At 39.4% G+C, this 5,971-nt stretch overlaps 1 pseudogene; it reads left to right on the forward strand.

Annotated features, from left to right (window-relative positions):
- Positions 1-1,491: 1,491 nt before the first annotated feature.
- On the forward strand, positions 1,492-2,452 carry LOC125103159 (HLA class II histocompatibility antigen, DR alpha chain-like; annotated as a pseudogene).
- Positions 2,453-5,971: the final 3,519 nt, after the last annotated feature.

Here is a 5,971-nt window from a genome sequence, read left to right on the forward strand (position 1 = left end):
AATGGTAAGGATTACCTTGTGTTGCCAACACAGTCCCTTCTCTGGGGCTCTGGAGGAGACGGGATGTTGGCAGTGCCTTCCCAGAGACTCCTGACCTCTTGGAGATAGGGTCTGCATTGACCTGTGCTCCTCCAGGCTTCCTAACAATTTAAAGGTATAATTCCCCCAAATGCAGGCAAATTATAACAAACAATTCTATATAGAGTGTCTTACAGGATCTTCTATTTTCAGACTGAACTCTGACTAGTACAGTGGCTCCTCTCCATTTGATGTCACCGAGAAGGTGACATCACTCAGGTGCCCTCAGAAATCCCCTCCGACATAGGAAGCTAGAGTATAGGGACAGGGGACCATGAGTAGTGTCTGGATAGGAACTTCTTTCCTGTCACAGGGGAAGAGAAATGAAAGTACTTTCTGTTTTCCCAAATGTAGTAATTTTGAAGAGAAACAATAACTGCTTTTAAAAATAAGCCGTATCATAAGTTACTAAACAACACCTTGGGTTGAAGCTGCTATTTCAACTTATGAAAAGTTTTTCTATAAAAGGCCTCTATGTGTACCATATATTTACTGAGAGCACCTTATGAGAGCAACAAGCCTAAATCATAGGACCAGATTCTCAGCAGAGACTGATATAATAGAGCCTATTCCTTTGCCTCAAAGAATTGTATTCTTTAACAATCTTAGCGCAAAAACGTGTTGTGGGTCTCTTCCAAGTGACCTAGAAGTCAGCGTCAGAGAATCTTCAAAGCCCTTGGAGGTGATCAGTCAATAATGTGTAAGATTTTTCCCCCTCATGATTTGTGAGGGCAGCTGTGGGGCAGGATAAAATCTCAGAACAATAGTGTAGAAAATCCACCCTGAGCATATGTGTCATGACTGATATTAAGCAGTGAATTCACCATTTGAACAGCTGCCTAGCTGCCAGTTCTCTCTGTATTGGAATTATTCAGATTCCAGTGCTTTCTATGTGTGCTTTAATTTTCATTTTTCCTGCTTTGTTCCTTCAGAAACATGAAGGTCAGAGTATCTTAACTTTCATTTTCTCAATAATGAACACCAAATAAATTCTTAGGATCAGAACTTCAATCATTTGTGACATGAGGAGAACTTTCATAATGTTATGACATGAGGAAAGTTATGATAAAGCCCTCTTGCAGGTTATTATCTCTAACCTTTCCAGTAAAGTGAGCTCTGCCCAATTTAGTCCACCCTATTCATCGATCTGAGTCCTCACATCAGATATGTCCCCAGCAATCTCCTCCAGTCTCTGGTAATACTTAAGATGGTAAGGATTACAGTCTACTCTTTCCAATAACCATTACCTATGGTGTATCTACCATCTTTCTCCAGCTTTGGGAGTGTTGACACTCAGCGTTTCTCCTCTGATGTTCTCTCATATAGCATAGTGCCAGGAACACCCACCTTTTGGGCCGAGTTGGCTATCTGGGAGTCTAGGACACTGGAGGACAAACCTAGAGCAATAAGAACTAACTCTCCTTCTGGCCTTTTCAGAGGACCATGTGATCATCCAGGCTGAGTTCTCTCTGACCCCTGACCAATCAGACGAGTTTATGTTTGACTTTGATGGTGATGAGATTTTCCACGTGGAAATGGAAAAGAAGGAGACAGTGTGGCAGCTGGAAGAATTTGGACGCTTTGCCAGCTTTGAGGTGCATGGTGCCTAGGCCAACATAGCTGTGGACAAAACTAACCTAGACATCATGATAAAGCACTCCAACCACACCGCAAATACCAACGGTACCTCCTGCACTCCTAGACTAGGGAATCCTAACTTGGAAATAGATGCTTCAGCTGGTTGTGTTACATTATTATAACTGACTTCTCCTCTCAGGGGCCTAGCCTCTCCATAAGCAAGTGCCTACTTGTCATGTCACAGACTCAAGAACTTTACATGAATTTGTTCCTTTCCTGATGGGCTCACACCTTGTCCCTGCCACCAACAGTCACTCACAGAGTCATTGCCCCTAAACGATGCCGGGGGAACCAGGAATGAAATGATCTCCAGTACCTAAAATATCCTTCTATCTCTAATACCATAACAGTGGTTCCAGTTCATGTGAGAGAGCATCAGAGATAGGCCTCTGAGACCATGGATGGCACAGATTCTCAGGGCAGAGTTTCCACTGCTTTTTCTGCTTCAGTGGGAGGGAGAGGGGCTAGCCTAAGCAGGGAAGGCTAATTTCTGTCCTATGTCCCCAGTACCTCCAGAGGTGACTGTGCTCTCAAACACTCCTGTGGAACTGAAGAGCCCAACACCCTCATCTGCTTCATCGACAAGTTCTCCCCACCAGTGATCAATGTCACGTGGCTTCGAAATGGAAACCCTGTCACCACAGGAGTGTCTGAGACAGTCTTCCTGCCTAGGGAAGACCACCTTTTCTGCAAGTTCCACTATCTCCCCTTCCTGCCCTCAGCCAACGATGTCTAGCATTGCCCATTTTATTAACATGGTCTTGGATGCCTATTTTATTACTAGGGGAATGGTTTGACCTATTCTTGGAACAATGCTTAATATTTTATTAATTATTAATTATATACTAATTATTTATTAGCAAGTATTAATATTTTATTGAGTATGTATCCCTGGGTTGAAAAACCAAGTAAAAAGTCAGAACTTGGGCAGTATATGAGGTTAAAATGGAATGAAAAAATGTTTGAAACACAGGGGGTGCTTGCTTCTTTATCTGTGAAACTATTACTTGAGATTTATTTCTAACTGGATACCAGAGGCTACCCCAAACCATGAAGATCAATTATCCTGACAGTTAGATAGAGTGGCAAATAAGAGCTGTTGAATGGACGTCATCTTACTCTACATTTACCAACTGTGTGTTCATCAATACCTTACTTAACCCAATTTACCTGATTCCTTTCATGAAAATACTGAAGGCAATTTTTACCACATTGAGTTATTATAGGAATTAAAGGACAAATCCAAGAAGAGTCATTAAGTACCATGCTTAGTGAACACAAAAATTTACAAATTCCATTATTTTTTCTCAAAATTTTATTCCCAGATGATAAAAATCTCAAAAAGCATAAACCAAAGCAAGAGGACTTTGAAGGGTAGCAGAATATGTCATCCCAAAGTATACCATTCTGGCAAAGGGATTGTTTTGAGCGGATAATGTGGTCTCAGGTAATAAAATTTCTGTAGATCACTTGTTGACCAAAGAAGGAGTCTGTGCCATTCCTGATACCTCCTGCTGCTCCTGGATCCACACCTCTGGTGTTATAGAAACTCAAATACAAGAAATTAACAAACAAGCCTTTTGGCTCAAATACACAAATACCAACTGCTCTGGTTCGTGGGAACCTAAGAAGGATATTCCCCCCACTCACCCTCGCCACCTTGGTAATCTCCCGGTAGTGCTCTCTAAAGGGTCTCCAGCACATGCTCACAGCTGTCAGCAGTACATCACGTGCTCTCACTACACTTGGAGAAGCTAAAACAACATGAACAGTGAGGTGCAAACACCTTCCATGAACCTGACCTTTCAACCTCTGAGTTTCACAGGGAAACCAGAACAGTTTAGTCCTGATGGTGACTGATAGTGGCACTAATATCAATTTTTGATCCATCTCTCATGTGTGCACAGATGACCAAAAGGGGAGAATTGTTATAGTAATTTTCCTACAGGCCATTAGACGGAGATGGCTCTAACATCTTAGCTACTTACATAAACAAACTGAAACCTAACCCAGACTCAACTCCTGTGAGTGCACAGGTATCCCCACAAAATTCACCAATAGCCAACTGGGTTTTCCAAGTAAGGCAAGTGAAGAGGATAAGCCAATTGGGGAGTTTCCATGCTTTGCTTCTGCATCTGCTCTGCCAAAGCCTGTCCCCTAGCTCATGTCACAGAACTCTTCACCACTTTGGGGTTGGCATTGCCAGATTTGAATAATGTTCTCAAACATACAAAAATTGTCTTATGCCTCAGCTTATCACCTTATAACTTTTAACACCTTCTAAGACTTAATAAGAAAAAGCAAGTTTCTATAGCTGCAGCTTAAAAAAATCAAAGCCATATCTTTATAACCTTGCAAAAAGGAAAAGCTGTTTCTTTTACATAACTCCGATTTTTTATTACAAAATAAATACATAGACAATTGAAAATACACTAAAACTACTTAGATGCATGTAGAATTAAAAAAAAAAACATCTCTATCTCCCATATAAAAAGACATGTTTTGAAAATTTATCTTTTATCAGCAGTTTTAAAGTTGCGGAAAAATTGAGCAGAAATTACAAGAGTTCCTGAATTTCCCCATCTCCTCCCCCACCGCCCCGTTCCACATACAATTTCTCCTACTATTAACATTTGTCAGTAGTGTGATACATTTGTTACAATTCATGGACCCATAATGATGCATTATTATTAGCAGATGTCCATAGTTTAGAAGAGGGTTCATCTTTGTATCATACAGATCGCTATATGCCTTTTCCAGAATGACATATAGTTGAAATCATATAGTAAGAGCTTTTTTTAGTCTAAAATAATTCTTTCACCTAACAATAAGCATTTAAGATTTCATCACATCTTTTCAACTCTTAGAAGCTCTTTTAAAAGTTGCTGAAATAATACTTCATCGTATGGATGTTCCACAATTTATCCATTTACACATGAAAGGACAAGGTTGCTCCAAGTTTCACAGTTATGAACAAAGCTGCTCTAAACATTCCTGTGCCTTTTTTGTGTGCACATGTGTTTTCAATTCATTTGAGTGAATACCTGCAAGTCTGATTGTGGGGCTCTAATGTAAGATCATGTTTAACTTTGTAAGAAATCACCACAACCAGGTTCTCTGCGTTCTCATCATGAGTGAGGCAGCACTGTCACTATTTCATATTTTTAACTGTTTCAATAGGTATAGGGTAATATCTCAGCATGGGCTTAATGTGTATTTCCTAGTGGCTAGAGAGGTTGAACATCATCAGTCAGCTGATTTTCCATATGAATTATTATCTCCAATAAATGTCTCTTCACGTCTTTTGCCCAATTGGTAATTAGAGTAGGGGTGTGTGTGTGTGTGTGTGTGTGTGTTTATTGTCGAGTCCTAAAAGTTCTTTAGATTCTAAATATGCGCTAATTGTGATATTTTCGGTGTGCAAATATTTTCTCTTTGTTTGTAGGTAACCTTTTCAGACTCACAACAGGATATTTATCAGAATAAAAGTCTTTAATTTTGGTAAAGCCAATTCATTGTTTTTCCTTTATGGATCATGCCTTTTATGTCATGTCTAAGAACTCTTCACCAGGCCCAAACGTTTCATCCCAAAAATTTCCTCCTATTTTCTTCTGAAAGTTTTAAATGTTACATTAAATTTAAGATTTCTTTTGAGTGTGTGTTTGTAAAAAGTATGAGAATTGATCTTATCTTTTCCCTGTTTTTCTTCTTCCTTTGATTTTGCGCATGTTTTGTTTCTGCCTGTGGATATCCATATGCTCCAACATCATTGTTTGCAAGGACCATCCATCCTCCATTGAGTCGCATAGCATCCTTGTCAAAAATGAGTTGGTGTGGGGCTATTTCTGGATTCTCCATACTGTCCCATCAGTCCATGTGTCTTTCCTTCCAGAACACCCATTGGAATTTACTACCATAGGTGTGTAAAAGCCTTCAATTTGGCTGGAGTGATTGTTCAACTTTAGTTTTCTTTATCAAATTTAGTTTTATCTATCCTAATTTCATGGCTTTTTCAGACACACTCTAGAATAACTGTGTCTACAATTATTAAAAATTTTGCTGAGATCTGCATATTAATTGCACTAAATAAGGATATCCATTTGAGGGAGAACTGACATCTTTATTGTGTTTCAGCTGATGAATATGGTAAGTCTCTTCTTATATTTAGGTCTCCAATTTCTTTCATCATCATTTCAGTTAGAAATGCATGCTGTCTTAGAATTCTACTTTAGTTGTTTCTGTTCTTTTCCTTACT

This window comes from Lutra lutra, chromosome 6 (assembly GCF_902655055.1).
Source record: "Lutra lutra chromosome 6, mLutLut1.2, whole genome shotgun sequence".
Taxonomy (NCBI): domain Eukaryota; kingdom Metazoa; phylum Chordata; class Mammalia; order Carnivora; family Mustelidae; genus Lutra; species Lutra lutra.